Source organism: Cygnus olor, chromosome 1 (genome assembly GCF_009769625.2).
Source record: "Cygnus olor isolate bCygOlo1 chromosome 1, bCygOlo1.pri.v2, whole genome shotgun sequence".
Taxonomy (NCBI): Eukaryota; Metazoa; Chordata; class Aves; order Anseriformes; family Anatidae; genus Cygnus; species Cygnus olor.
Window position 1 is genome coordinate 163,821,180 of NC_049169.1, and position 16,806 is coordinate 163,837,985.

Sequence of the window (16,806 nt, forward strand, 5' to 3'; positions counted from 1 at the left end):
CCAAAATATATTTTTTACATTGGCTGAAATATCCATATTAAAATTTACATAAATGTGTTTGTTTGTAGGTTTGTTTGTTTGTTTATTCACTGTCCATTGCAATAATCCAGATGGATGAGGTGTTTTAAAACAGATGGAAAAAAAAGCAATATGAAAATCCTAAAATCAAAACTCAGCAAATCATTATTTAAGGTATACTTTACTGCTGCCTAGTATCATAAACAAAAACACCTAATTTAAACAGCAGTCCCATTTTCAGAATGTTGGAGGCGGGAAAGTTATGTACTCTTCTGAGGCAAGAAAACCAATTAAGTAAGATTTTCTGACATATCTATCTTCAAGCCAGTGTCTAGGGTGGAATCTGGGTTATTTTGAAAACGGAGTGAATTTTGGCAGGGTTTTTGTTAAAACATTTTCACAGCAGCTGGGATTACATATATTTTCTTCAGTTATGACACGTGGTAGCATACTGAATCGTATAGGAAATATCTGAGAATTTGCCCCATGCTTCTCTACCAGCCTAACTGCAACCTTATTATCCTGTACCTGAAATGAAAACAAACAAACAAATAAATAAATAAACAAGTGAAGAAAATATTTTTCAGGTCAGAATTGGTTTATCACAGCAGATAAAATCCACATATGTCCTTTTTTCTCCCACTAGAATTACTAGAAGACAACAGACCATTGAACATCACCAACATAAATTGGAAGCATACTGCTGTTCTCCATTACGATGCTTCTGATCTCAATATTGACATCTTTCATTTTCTAGTTTACACTACCATTACTAAAAGTAATACTTGATCCTGTCTTCCAATAAAAGATACACATTTTTCTACAGACTTCATTAATCTTTGGTATTTTTCTGGACATACCTGAGATTTGGTGAAATATTTATCTTTAGAAAATATAAGAGATTTTATAAAAAATTCTTTTTATATGTAGTGTTCATAACTTTTTCTAGACATTTAATAGCTTAAATGACTTATACTTTTAAGATGTTATTGAAAGTGCAAGTTAATGAGTTTTATGAAAAATCTTCATTAGAAATAGGCCAAACAAATACGGCAGTGGAAAACCAAAGTAATATGGTGTTTTCTATTTCAGTGCAAAAAAAAGTAGAGAAGAAAATGAGGTTGGCAAAATAATGCATATAAAGGCTAGATATCTGTGTCCTGAGGCCATCAGACACTTCCTTAATGGACTACAGAATGTGTAAAATAATTAATCATGTGGAGAAGGTATTGCCAGGGTTAGAGGTGGGGTCTTCAGCTTTTAATGGAAATGCTCTGTGATTGAGCTGGGAAAAAAAAAAACAACAACTTCTATAGTTAGAAAAAGAGGGCATCTGTCATACTTATAACAGTTTAGGAGGACGATAAAATACCAGAGATGGGTCAGCACTTTTATTTTGTGGAGTATTAAAAGTATACAGGAAAAGTACAAATATGCACTGAACCACTCTCCAGGGTAGTGTTTCTAAATTCCAACAAGAGGAATACCTGAAAGGTTAAACTCTGACTATGTGGGGTCAGATTTCTTCCCTCACTAGTAATACATTGACCTGACTAATCCTTCTGTATATACTTTTTTTTTTTTTTTTTAAGACGTAGTGCATATTCTACCTGCATGTTTGATAGGTAACTGAGAGGGTGAAAAAGGATCATTTAATATATTTGTTTGCTAGAGGACTGAACACAATGATAATTTAAAATTATAGTAATATTTTTTAAAAAAGATTGCTTGTGTATTGACATACAAATTTTACAGCCCAAGGACAATACTAAGATTAAGACTGAAGAACTTAGAAGAGAAACACAGTTAAGGTTGCTTATGTATATGAAATCTACATCTGTCCCTCTGGTGGAGACTCGTTATGGTACAGTCTTTAGTAAGATGATCTGTCACCTATCCTTTTTCACAGGATTCCTGCCTCATTTACTGTATGGGATGAACAATTTTCATTATGTGAGCAGTTCCTTTAAGTTTTGTTGCATCCCTAAAGGTCAATGAATTCATCTAATCTTCATTCTTCTGAGGTATTTAAATCACTCATTCAACAGTCTGGGTGTCCAAACTGAGGTGACTAACATCTGGGTTTTATTCAGAGCTTGGACATTATGCAGTGCTGTGTATGCACAAAATAGAAATCCCAATCAGTTCAGTTGAAGAGATTTTCTTCAGTACTAGCACAGATGGAACTGGGAAGCATCAGACCGGATGCTCAAAAAATGAGAGTACAATCCACTGAAAATCATCAGTTTGAGTATATTAGTCAACAAAAGAATGACTATTAGCAAACAGGCTTGAAAATGCAAGAGGTATCTATCTGTGCAGAAGATTTATTAGAAGCATCAAGGGAAACATTTAAAGGTTTCCATCTGAATTTTTGGGTACAGGTTGAATTATACACAGTAAGGAAGAAAGAATTCAAACTGAAATAGTGAGACAGAGAGAATGAGTCATGTATTTATCAATTGTCTTTGCACATTCTGAGACTGTTTAGAAATAGAAATAAAAAGGTTGAAATGCTCCACCAAAAGGAGTTTTTTAGCCCACCTACAGTCAAATAAATATTTCAGGAGAATCTATACTTGTGAGATTTCAACTCTGACTTAATCCAATCTAGATCTGTACTGAATATGAATTATGACCATTTTTGTAATTTGGGGGGGGGGAGGGGGGGATTTTATTGATGCGTTAGTGGTTTTATCCCACTCAGGAATCAATAAGTTAAATTAGCCAGTTAAGGTTGAAGAAGAATTAACTAGAAAAATATAAATATGTTAACATAGCTCACTAGCCATATGTGTATAAAGCAGAGAAAAAGCATTCATATGTAGTCAAATTTAGAATCATATTGCGTGTCAGCTCACACTGACTAGACCAAAAGGAAGCATGAGGGGAGTTGACAATGAGACACAAAAGTATTGTTGATATTGCTTTCCAATAAATTCATCCCATTTGGGACCACCATCAGGGACTGGAGTTCTAATCCTGTACAGTAATTCCCCTCACTCTACCAGTAGGGTTAATTCCAGGAACTGGAGTGTCAGGCCCCTGTGCATTAACAAGGTCTGGAACATGGCAGAGAAGAACTAAATAGGCTGCCCACAGAAGTAGAGCTAAGTTTGTGCCTAAAGGCACTGTGGTTCTTCAGCACGTGTGTACACATTCATACCATCTTTAATCGAGATAAATGGGGACCACGTAGGTTATCAAAGGCTGGCACAGCATCTCCTTCAGCACAGGCTGCACACCTGCACAGCACCCAGGTGCTTTCTCATGTAGCTGCTGTTCCCTGAATCACATGTTGCTGCAGCTTTATTCAGACTTAGCTGTATCTCCTCTAAGCATCATTCCCCAAAACAGAGCAGGCAGGATGTAAGCATGCGGTTGCAGGCTCTGGGCTTTAGATGAGAGGTGATTCAACATCCCTAACACAGCTGTGGAAAAGGTACCTGATGTGCTTGAAGTCTGGGTGATGATGCTCAGTATCCCATACACTGGTGATGCAACTAAAGTATGTCATAACAAAACGTATATGTGGGCGCATGTGTAATTGTGTTTCCTTGAATTCTTAACAAAATAGATAAAGGAGAGGGTCAAGGTCCATACCAGCACTGATGGACCTTAAAATGCATTGGTGTGAGGGCGAAGGAAGTCTGACGTCTGAATGTCACAGCTGTGGCCCAGTGATAGACAGGCTGGGGCAGCGGAGGCTAGAAGAATGGTCATATGATGGTAGGTGATGTGTCAAGGGGGTACAATTTATTGAAAAGCAGATCACAAAGGAGAAAATCCTTCCTGCATATTATTAATGCTATTGATTGATTTATATAGTGCATTTCTTAAGCAAAGCTCTTTATAGAATTACAAACTATTAAAGCTGAGTGAATAACTCACAATGAATAATTTATCCCATGAATTTAACCTTTCTTTTGGCTCATGAAATAGCCACAAAGAGATCACTATTTCCTTAATTATTCAATGAATTTTTTAACGAACTTTTAAAACACTGTGAATTGATCACCAAGAATGTTCTGATAACACAAGGTAGCCAATGTTTCCTTGGGTCCTGATTGTTAAGAGACAGGCATACATGTGGCTAACAAAAGACCGTGCACTATCCTATGCAAGTCTGGTGGCTTGTGGTATGCATTGACTGCACAGCTCAGTGTTTTGCAGAGATATCTGAGCTCTCTCTGAATAGGCACAGTTTTAGACAGAAAGCATGACAGCTGTGGCAATGCAATGTTGTAAACCTGCTATCCGTTCCTGAGCAGAAGCAGCCTCAACATACCACAAGACTCATAGCTGCTACTCTAGGATGCTGACAAACATGGGTACATGGATCTGTAGGGTCTTGTGGAGATGGATGAGACCCTGTGAAGACCCTCAACAGTGTTGTGCAGCTCATGACTACCTATAGATACTCCCCATACACATCAAGCCAGCTGGCTATGTACCTGAGCAATTATTTTTTATTTTTTTTATTCTTAATTAAAACCAGAACTGTGATTCAGTATAAGGCACATATTATTCTTTCCAACCCTCGCCTCCTGCCAACAGGATGAGTGTGTAAAGCCCTGAATTTCAACGCCGTGTTACTGTAAAATTCCTCATCTATTAATATTCAGGCAATGAATGTGCAAATTGATTCTTTAAAATATTTTTTGCTAAGATAGCTTAATTCCATAAATGTTGGCAGAAAATTAACACAAAAAAGCAGGGTACTGCAAAATGTGACAAAATAGCTAGAGAAGTTTTGCACTGTGCGCTTGACCCACAAACCAGTTATCCCTTGGAGTCATTCTACTTCTTTTACATTAATATCAGTCCTCCATGAGGAAAAAAATGAACTAAACAATAACAGAAATAGCAGAAGCACTATCCAGTAGTTTGTGGAGAAGACTATGTCTTCTGAAAAGGCATGGGAACTGAGATTTCATTAGGAAATATGACGAAGCCTAGGTAGCAGCCTATGCTGGCTAACATAGGTAATCCTCTGTAATGCAAACATCATTTTGGGAAGATAGGGGTAGGTTCTGAAGTTATCTGTAAATCATGGAATCATAGAATCATTAAGGTTGGAAAAGACCTTCAGGATCATCTGGTCCAACCATCCCCCTACTACAAATGTCACCCATTAAACCATGTCCCTAAGCACCAGGTCCAAACTTTTCTTGAACATCCCCTGGGACAGTGACTCCACCACTTCCCTGGGCAACCCGTTCCAATGCCTGACTACTCTTTCTGAGAAGAAATGTCTCCTAATTTCCAACCTAAACCTCCCCCTGTCAGGTTGTGCCACAGAAATTTAAAAAGCTGTTTCACAATTAAAGTTTTATGCTGCACAGATGGAGAAAAATGAACTTCTAGCATAGCTCTGTGTTCTGGCAATGGACAGTTCCTTTTTAAATACAGGACAAATTTTAAGATATTCCACAGCTACTGTATCCTAATACAGTGGCAAACAGGACTGAAGACTAATGCATTTTGGAGCTTCTACTGTGTGTTTGTTAGGGCTTCCTGGTGTTAATACCCTGAGCATGGCAGCAGATTAATAATTCACCTGTAACAGCACAGTGCAGACTTCAAATGGAGTAATTCAAAACAAGTTACTAACAATGTATGTAGATTTTTTTTTTAAGATAATTTAATTTGGCAGAAAGAAATATGAAGTTCTACTCTCAGATCTTTACTGAGCTTCCAGATGGAGAGCAGACTGTCAGTCTTATTTGTCACATGGAATGAGGAGCATAATTTTACTGAAAGATAGCATTAATTGCTCTGTCAGCCCTTTTGTTAAGCACAAGGGAGATCTTTTGGAGTGACCTCCTTGTGGTTAGGTCCATATCTCAAAGCAGTCATGGGCTGACACAACAGATTTCTTTGGGATGGAAGGAAACCTGGACTTCCACATTTGAGGACCAAACTGGACTAGGTCCAGTGCAGCCCTCCTCCTCCCTCCCTATCCCCTAAGTGAGTACAAAATGGTTTTCAGGTTCTCAGTAACAACCTTTTTGATCTTTAAATCCATTCCTGTTTGTCCACACTATTGGATAAAGTAGACATAGACTCATTTAAGGAAAATACCAATAATCTTACTTAATTTCAGTTTGAGGCAGTCTGGATGTCCAAATCAAAAATATTACACGAATAGAGATAAAATATTTTTCTGATGAAATTTAAACCTCTTCTATCAGATCATTTTTGCCTTTTAAGAAAGTAGCCATGATATGTAATTTTCCTAAAACACATGCTAATTATGATAATGTGTCTTTCTCATTTAGCAAGCTAAACAATCCCTCTACCTTCATAATATTTAAATAGTGAATTAGATAATTCTGGATACCTGATCACCGTGCACTTCAGATGTTTAACAAATGTTATGAGCTTAAGTGTGTATCTCAAATGTATATTTATATTGTTGTGCATAGAGTAATGTCTCTTCTGGGTCCTATTGTAAACAAGCTGTCAAGCTTAACTGGGTTAGCCCGTAAAAATATCTTTCCATAAATAAATTGGAAAAAAATAAATAATAATAAGAACACCACTCTAGCAGCCTCTTCTAATGGACTTGATCGGAAAATGCAGGGGGGAAATATAATAACATGATAATGTAGTCTTGTGTACATTGTCTCTCAAAATGTCAGTACTTGTAACTTTGGGATATGGTCAGCTTTGGGCTACTTTTCTTTGTTCTGTGCTTGATGATGTGGAAAATTCCAGATTCAATTATGTCCAGTCACACCCAGTTTGTTATTCATCTATTCTAGCTCATTCATGTCCTGCCAACTTAGATATAACTAAAAATATCCACAGAGAGATCAAGAGTGCATTTGCCTGCAACATGTTCAACACTGCAGTAGCAGAGCAGAAGCATGACAGCATCACAAAGAAAAAGTGACTTTTCCAGACAGCTCAGTACCTGAGGAGGATTAGAAGTAATGCACAGAATCTAGAGATTATTCCTGATGAAATTATAAAAGTGATAACAGAGATCAAATATAATTTATTTTGGCTCCTTTTCTAAGTATGAAATCTCTGTTGCTGTGGCTGTTTGTCTCTTCTCTGTCACCCTCTTTGATCTACTTTGCTTTCTCATACAAATACTGTATGTAATTATGACACTTATGCCAACCTTTAAAATAAAATCACTTTTGTTTTGGGGAGGGTTACATAGTAGTACTAGACTTCTCATAAACCCAGGGTAAAATGCTCTGACGTTCTAACAGATGACAAAATAATTGTTTATATAAAATTTATTTTAGAACTTGCTAATTAAGAATATGAACTGCTTCCATTAAGAACTCCAGTTTAATTGCTCATTCTTTTGAAATTACTTGTTTTTGTTGTTGTTGTTGTTGTTGTTTTTTAATAATTAGCTTGAAAAATCTTTTTTTTTTTTTTAATTTATAAAATATTTTGTTTTCTAAAGTTCCTTATGAGGAAGGTAGAGTAAAAGAGACAATTTTCTCTCTTTTCAAAAGAAGTTTAAAAACAAGTAAACTATGCTAATAAAAATTTAAAAAGCTCTCCAGTAGGGACAGCCTTCAATGAGGACTAGATGGTGGGCATTTGAAAACAGATTCTGACACATTTGGAAGATATTTCAGACTGCTTTTTTTTTTTTTTTTTTTTTTTTTTTTTTAGTATACATTAGATCTAACAACTGAACAACATTAGATTTAACAACTGAAAAGTTTCTGTTCCTGTATCTCTGTATCATGAACTCATGCTGACAACGAGTTTTGCACCTTCCATTGCAATCACTGCTCGTTGCTCCATTGCCTTCATCTTGGATAGCCACTGATGTTAACACAAAGATAAATAGCAAGCCACCATTCTGACTTAATAGACCCTTCTGAAGCAAATATGCATAAATTTGCATGAAAAGTGCAGAACTACAGGGAGTCAGCTGTTTTGTTAACAAACAGTGGACCATAAAAGAAAACATAATGTAAGAGGATGAGAGTGAGGTTTTCACATCAATATATTCTAAAAATAAGAATAAAGTTGCTTAACAAAGTATAATTTTTCCTCTTAAAACTTCATAATATTGTGACTTAAAAGGTCTGTACAAAGCAGAAAGTTCCAAGATAAATATTCTCTAGTTGGGATTCAGTATCAAACTTCACAATTTATACTGAACAAAGCTAAAATTGGGTCTGATGTTATTTCTATCTTTTAAAAGATTCCTAGAGGCATCATCACCATATTTTTTTGCCAACATTGTGCTGCTGTTTTTTTTTGCTGTACAGTTATACAGCATTCATTTTTCTGTATAGTTATACAGCATACATTGCACTGTATAATTAATTTTAAATACTTTCATGCTGTTTTTGTTGTCCAGCCTAGGAGCCTTACTGCTGTCCCTTCCCTCCCCCCCCCCCCCAAAAAAAAAAAAAAAAAAAAAAAAACACACCACCGAACACTTATCACCAAATAAAAAGCTCTTCCTCGTTTCTCTACCATCTGAATGAAGAAATGTTTGGAAACAAAACATGAATATCACAGCTATGCTAAATGCATGGAGCTTCACTTCCCTTGGCTTGATGAATGCAATTTTGTCTGCCAGTGCCACATACCAGTTATGCCCTGAGGTACTAATGTTATGTCACATTATGCAATACACCTGAAGTAAAACATAGAATATCCTGAGTTGGAAGAACCCACAAGGATTTTTGAGTCTAATTCTTGGCTCCACACTGTACTACCTAAATATTAAACCATATGTCTGAGAGCATCATCCAAACACTTCTTGAACTCCAGCAGCTTGGTGCCATGACCAGTTCCCTAGGGAGCCTGTCCCAGTGCCCAACCACCCTCTAGGTGAAGAACCTTTTCCTAACACCCAGCCAGACCCTCCCCTCTCTCAGAATTCTTTTCACAGAATCACAGAATGGTTTAGGTTGGAAGGGACCTCTGGAGGCCATCTGGTTCAACACTCTGCTCAAGCAGGGAAACACCCAGAACAAGTTGCCCAGGACCATGTCCAGGTGGGTTTTGAAGATCTCCAAGGAGGGAAAGTTCACAACCTCTCTGGGCAACCTATTTCAGTGCTCCATCACCCATACAGTAAAGAAGTGCTTCCTGATGTTGAGGGAACCTCTTTTTTCCACTTTGTGCCCACTGCCTCTTGTCCTGGCACTGGGCGCTATTGCAAAGAGCCTGGCACTTATACATCTACGTCTACATCCTGCACTCTCCCTTCAGATATTTATACACATTGATAAGATCACCCCAAGCCACCTCTTCTCCAAGCTTAAAAGCCCCATCTCTCTCAGCCTCTCCTCATAGGCAAGATGCTCCAGTTCCTTGATCACCTCACACTTTTCATACATCAACTCCCTGACTCCTTCCCATCAGGGCTGCTCTCAATCCATTCTCCACCCAGCCTGTACTCACACTTGTGATTGCCCCAACACAGATGCAGGATACTGCACGTGGTCTTGTTGAACTTCATGAGGTTTGCACAGGCCCACTTCTCAAGTTTGCAAAGTCCCTCTAGATGGCATCCCTTCCCTCTAGTGTGTTGACCACACCACTCAGCTTGGCATCGTTCACAAAATTCTTGAAGACGCATTCAATCCCACTGTCCATGATTCCGACAAATATGTTAAATAGTAGTGGTCCCAATACAGACCCCTGAGGAACACCACTCATCACTGGTCTCTGCCTGGACACTGAGCATTGACTGCAACACTTTGAGTGTGACCATCCAGCCAATTTCTTATCTACCTCCACGGTCCATCCAACAAATCCATGTCTCTCCAATTTAGAGACAAGGATCTTGTGTGGGACAGTGTCAAATTATTTGTCTTGTGAAAGGTTCAAGAAATGTCTCCTTTCCTTTCTACTATTTCCAGTGGGGTCAGTTGCTGGTCTCTAATGCGTCCACAATGCAAAGGGTAAATGTTGAATTTCTGTAGACTAGTCATCCCATGTTGCCAGCTTGCATTGCTCCTTCCAGTTCTTTCCCTGTCTCTGGTTAGTAGAGAGTCTTTAACTCCAACCATCCTATCTCAATTCTCACTTAATCCTGCTCTAACTCTGCTTCCATTTCAAGCCCCCCTCCCCCTTTTTTTTTAAGCATCAGTTGATGACTTTGCCCGTGTTTGCAGCCAGCTTTACAGTGAATGTGTCAGTATTAAGAGGACATAATACCGGCAGTCTGTGAAGCTCTGCTGCCTTTTCTCTTTCTTTCTAGGTGCATATTTTGATGGGGACAACTGCAAATATGTTGTTTGTTTCTGTCATGTCCCACCATCTCTTTTGACCTAAGTACCTGTGTCTTCCTGCCAACAATGCAGGATTGTTGGTGTATTTGTGTGCAAGAAGGGATTATGAAAATTACTATGATAATATCCTTCTTAATTGTGGCTTTATCTTGAAATTTGCAGTCTCTGCTATTCCCGTAATGTATTTTAACAACTTTGATAACACTATTTCATTTTGCTATGTCTTTTTTTCTTTCCTTGTCCTGTCTTTATATCCTATAAAATGTATGCTGCCCCAAATGGAATCCGCTGCCTTTGTTCCAGACCATTAGAGATTTGACCTTAAAATTAAGCATAGAAATAGTGAAACAAGGTAAAACTGAAGTTAGAGAAGAAGCGTTCCAGACTATTACAGAACAATTCATACTGAATAGCACTGGACCCATGCTGACATATTAACAATAAAAAGGAATCATCTGTGGAAGAAAAGACGGTAAGTCACAGAGGGCATATATAAGTGCAGCCTCAGAGCTATAAAAGCCAGACTGACATTTATCACTCTGTGCATATTGGAGCTGTCATGTTGGTCCTCAGATGACCGTGTTACTACCTTCAAGACATTTTTTTAGATATGAAGCAAAGATTAGAGAGGGAATGAGAGAGAGAGAGACACTTGCAAATAAGTATTGGCTGAAAGCCGCATAAAGGAATTAGCATTTATATTATTTATTGTCCCTTTTTCATCAGCCATACCCTCTTTCTATCTGTTTCTTTTCCTTTCTCTTGGCTTTTTCTAACCTTGCACTGAGAAGATGCTTGTACATTAAACCTAGTTCTGCTTCAGAATGGATTAAAATCAGTTTGACTAAATACTATGTTCAGTGAACAGAAAAGTGTACAGCTTCACACATTATTATTTGTGCTAAAAGCTATTATGTAAAAATATTGGCTTATATAAGCTTAAAAAGGATGACACAGGAATGCAAAGATAGGGCATACACACAGATCTATTGAAATGGTACTCTGTGAGCACATCTTCTAATAGAAAATTGCATATTCTCACTGAGAGGGCAGAAAAGAACCATATGTCTATTTTAGTGGTTATGTCCTGAAATGATGCACTTATTCCTTTTATAATATTTTGAAATAAATACATATGGGACCGGTCAGATGTCAACAGTGGCACTGAAAAGAGTATGAATTAGTCACACTGGCACACAGGGCCCTGGAACAATGAACACTGCTCTGGAAGACCCATGAATGCAAGCCTATTTGCCTCTTAATCCAAATGAATAATTAATGATAATTATCATGCTGCAGTTATTATCTGTGATAATAATATATCCGTAAGGTGAATAAATTCAATCTGCTACTATGCAGAAATGGCAACTCATAATATTCTTAAGAAATACAGATATAATTATCAGTATTAACGGTCAAGAAAAAAAAAGGATTTTTTTATATAAAGAATTACAGCAGAAGGTCTAAAGTTTAGTGAGAATGAACTTGATTGCATTATGTTTATTCTCTAGCTTTTATTTCTATGGCACCAGTTTGCAATCTTTTGACAGCTGATTTTCACAAGACCCATTTAGCAAAAGCTGAAATGTGCATTTTTTCTTTACAATCTATCCATAACTTTTCCATCAGCCTACTGCTAAAGAAGATCAGGCTCAGGATCTTACAAGCATCCATACGTAAACTGGTCCATTTGTGTAGTCCACTATGCTGACAATTTTTTTGAGCTACAAAAACTTTAAAGTATTAAAGCAAAAATCAATAAAACCAAATAAAATATTAAAAGGCCAAATACATGTTTGAAGCTCATACAAAAACAGCCATAACATTTATTTTTGAGAGCACTGTAGGTGAGCTGTCAGCTAGGCAGAATAGTAGGCAATCATATTTAATCCGATCCCCCTTATTGGGCTTGTTGTGACAAAAGAAAATAGCAGGGGGATGGGTGAATGGGAACAAGAAGAAACTACCTTTCCATTCTTTTTTGAAATTGTTTTAATATCTCTTTATTTTGACTATTGAGTTTCTTGGTTGTATAAATTAAAGACTTTAGAGTGTACTTAAGTTGAATTAAATTAATGACTGAAACAAAGCTTTGAAATTCAAAGTTCATGGAGACCTTTAACTCGCACCAGGAAGGCTTGGTTTTTCCCTCCTTCTTTTCATCCCATGATTTGAGAACTGTTTTACTCCAGGGAATGGTAATGAGATGTAGAGTTTCTCACCTCTAGGTCATTGCTTCAAATCTGGTCCAGGTTAGTAGGAACCAATATTCATTATCATCTACTTACGGTTCAGTGGCCTATGTGAAATGGGTTGATGGTCTTGCAGTCTAGTTTTCAGTGGACAAATGTCCATACAATAACAAACACTAATTAGCACTGGAATAGGGCTGAAAGTTGTATTACAAATACAATGTCCAGGGATTGTCGTGACAACCCCTCAAAACTCTGGCACCTTCTGGGACCACCTTCCAGAAGGGGGGTTTAATTCTTTCATGATTGCCACTATGATTCATCCATTTTTAATTTTTTTTTTTTCTGAAGACGTGGGCAAAAGAAATTGCCTCTTTTTCACTCTCTTTTTCATCAGAAAAAAACAGATTTCCCTCAAAGTGGATCCTGACAGGTGACAAGAATAATAACATGTAAGAGTCAGTAAAAGGATGCATTATTAATCACCCTGGGTTTCATTTAGGCCGTCGGCTCAGTGGGTGAGCTCTGTAGAAGGAAGAGTGGAGATATTATCATTATTATTTACTTGTCCACCTAGGTGTCACGAACCAGGACATCATTGTATTAAGCAATGTGCAAACACAGAAGAGACAGGTAGACCATGCCCTAAAGAGCATACAATTTAACGATAAAACAAGAAACCATGTCTACTTACAGGTAGATGGGCATAGCTGGAGGAATACTGATAGATGGTTATGCTATGCTTGCCAGTTGCTTGTTGTTATTTTTAACAACATTATGATATTTCTAGTAGTAAAATGATAAAAGACGTTGTGAAGCTTTTTTTTTTTTTTTTTTCTTTTTCTGTAAGGTTCAGGCAATTTTGAAGGGTAGCTTGGGCAAAAATTAGGACATTTATTTGAAAATGGAACCAGGATAACCAGTCCTGACACTGCTGACACTGGCTGTGCATCACAGTCTGATTATCAATACAAAATTTGAAATAGTAGAGTACGGAAAGAGTGAAGAGTGTTTTCAAAATTTGATAATGTCTACTGTGGCAAGCAAGGGAAGAGGTGAGAAGAAAAACAAAGGAAATGTGTAAGCAATGAGATAGGAGGTAATTTTTGCAATAGCAATTCAAGTATGACACAAACAGTATTTATTAATGGTGGAGAAAACAGAGTTGCAATAACCTAGACTGAATGTGATATAGGACTTGCTCTGTGCACATGTGTGTGAAGTGGATAAATGAGTGAGAGAACACAGAAACAGTCATCTTGAAATCATCTTTGCCAAAAGTCTTAGAAATCTTATACAGTCTGGTACAGTCTGGATGGGATGGGTCTACAATATATATCTTTTTTTTTTTTTTAAATGGTCTTATTTTTTACAACATGCCTGAGATACAGGAAGGAAGATGAAAATGTTATCCAGTGATCCAGAAAAAGGTTAGTAGAGTGTCTTTGTCAGAAGATAAAGGCCTTGCTTAGCCCTCTTTAACTTGAGAAGTTACAAATCCACAAGCAAGTAGAAATCCACAAAGTAGCCTTTCTTGTGCAATGAAAAAGATGGTCCGGTTTAGAGAAGGTAGGTCTTTGAGCATCTGCTGTTCATTTTCTTTTATGTATAATATAAATAAAAAGGAAGAGAAGAGCCATTTTGTAACTCCTTCCTGCATGGGGAAGAAATTTGTGATGGATTAATAAAGGATTGGGCAAAACTATGAATAGAAAGGAAGGCTGGTAGAAGACAATATGATGAAAAGGGAGCACACAATCTTCTGTAAAGAAAAGGAAAGGTATCTACATAAAAGATGGTGGATGTGTCAAAGAGGATGGGACCAAGAATTGCTAGATGGTTTTAGATTTTCTAGCAAAGAACAGTCAGTAGAGAGCAGGGGGCACAAGGCTGTCTTGGAGGCTATATGGGCTGGAAATGGAGGAGGAGAATTACAGATTCTTTATTGTAAACAAGCTATTTGATGAATTTAAAATGAAATGGATAAGAGAGTTAAGGCTGTACTTGAAGAGGAAATAAAGGTCAAAAGTGAAATTTTCTAAGACTGAAGCATCTAAAGCATATTGTACTGTGAGAGGAAAGTCAAAATAGAGTGTGAGGTTAAGAAGAGTAAGAGAGAGGCTCTGTGAAGCAACAAAGGATGTGAGGAGATGGTATAGAACAGGTTCACTGGGCCACATGGACAAGGTATGGGGGAGAGAGCAAAGGAGAAATGTCAATATCTGTGACAGAAAATAGTGCAGGATTTGTAAAAGGAGAGGGAAAATACAGATGCTTGCTGAGGTGAGGAAGGAAGGTCATGACTTGTGTTGCCTATACTTTTTTGGAAGAATAGCAAAAATCTGGCAGAAACAAAAGTAAAGGCAGGAAAGGGGGAAGATCTGAGATATAAATGAAAAGTGGTAGAAAATCATCTGGGTTTGTGGGTCTGGGATTCAGTTAAGCTAGAGCTGGGTGACTGGGAAGACATCAAAAAGGAAAGGATGAATTTGCAGTGTAGCTTGACATGAGAGATTGTATACCGTTCATGCAAAATAATGGGTAATGTGCATGTTCGTCATGAGCCAGGAAAAGAGAATGGCATAATGGGGCTTGAACTGGAAGAGGGGAGCCAAAAGCACCATGCTTGAGGAAAGTAACACAAAACAGGCATAGTAGAAGGCATGCTGCTGAGCCTTTGGGAATGATTTAATTTTACAGAGTAAATGTAGCCATCTTACTTGGTGTTGACTGATGATGATGATACTGAACTGAGAAGAGGTGGATTTTGATTCCTTAAGTTTCAAAATTAATTTGCCAGATCCTGTGGGACAGACAGATCTTGCCCTTTTCTTCCTCAGTTGTTATGAATTTACCTACTGTAGGACACATACTACCTCAGTACCAGCACAAACAAATTCCTGGTCAATTCAGTTGCTGCACTGTTGACAGTATCAGCCCCAGAGTACAATATAAAGTGCACTGCTTTATTACTTTGGATAGCTTGTATGACAGATTTCATAGCAAATCTTTCTTTCCTTTCTCTGGAATTATTAAAACTTCTTCTATAGATGGTTATAAAACATAATATATAAGATTTATCAAGATAGAGGTTTTGGACTTGTTCATCTCTTCCTGAACATGCATAATAGATTCAGCCTTAGGAACTATTTACATAGATATATATTTTTTAAATTTTCTTCATATTAATCCTTTCCTGTTACACCCATTTCAGTGTTAACATATCCTCCAGGAAACTCCTGAAGATACATTATTACCTGAGACAGGATATTTATATATACATATATATACATATATTATTTATTTATACTTAAAAGTACATTTCAGAATATTGGGGTATGCTCTACACCTGATTTCTGTAACAAGAGCTAAGTCATTGCCAATGCAAATGATATAACAATGTTCCAGGAGTCAGTCTTCACATAATACCAAGTGAAGGGGAAACAATCAAGACTGGTGCACCTGCGGATGTAGTAGGCAGGCATGAATGGTTAATTTCAGTGATTAATTTCGGTGTACTAAAACTGAGTCAGGAGTCCTATAGAGAATCAGGGTGAGTTCATCTCACTAAGTTTTCTAGGCAACTTTCTAGATGATTTTCAGTGGGATGGTATTTATCCACTGTATAACTATTGTGTTTTATTCAAGATCACTGTTGTGACATCCAAATGAACAATAAACCTGTATTTTTCATTGAAGTGCCTAAGAAATATATAGTTTCTATAAGCAATCTTTTAAACTGATGTGTTTGGGTATATATGGCATCCTAACAGTCTTATGCACTAGTAGTCTTCCAGTCCTAGTAAGTCTTTTACCTTCTCCCTACTGCTGCTGTGTTATTTATTGGTTCAGCGATAGACATTTAACAAGCAGTAGTGACATGTTCATAGGTAACTATAAGAAGAAATGTGATCTATACAGGAGGAAGGATCAAATTAAAGCCCTCTGAAAGAAAAGCATCAATCTGAATTCAGGGGTGATGTGTTCAGCTAGGCTGCTGTTTGGCCAGTCAGTGCACACACAGGCCAGCCAGTCAGCAAAGCAATCACCCCAGCCAGCTTGTCCAGCACTGCAGTGCCTCCCTCCTGGACCAGAGCACAGGGAACAGCTGGAGATAGTGTGAGATGTCTGGGAGATAGGGCTGTGGTGGGGGTGCAGGCTGAAAGCAGGGAAAGGGAACTGAAGTTCCGTAAGGAACTGAAAAAGTAAAATGGCCCACAAGGGTTATGGGAAGGAAGTAAGGATTGTCACCAGGAGGGCAGAATAGCTGTATTGCACATGGAACTATTTGCCATGTTATTTCCCTCCTCTTCCTTTGAAAAACTTATTTAAACACATCTTCAACTCTAGATTCCTAGATCCCA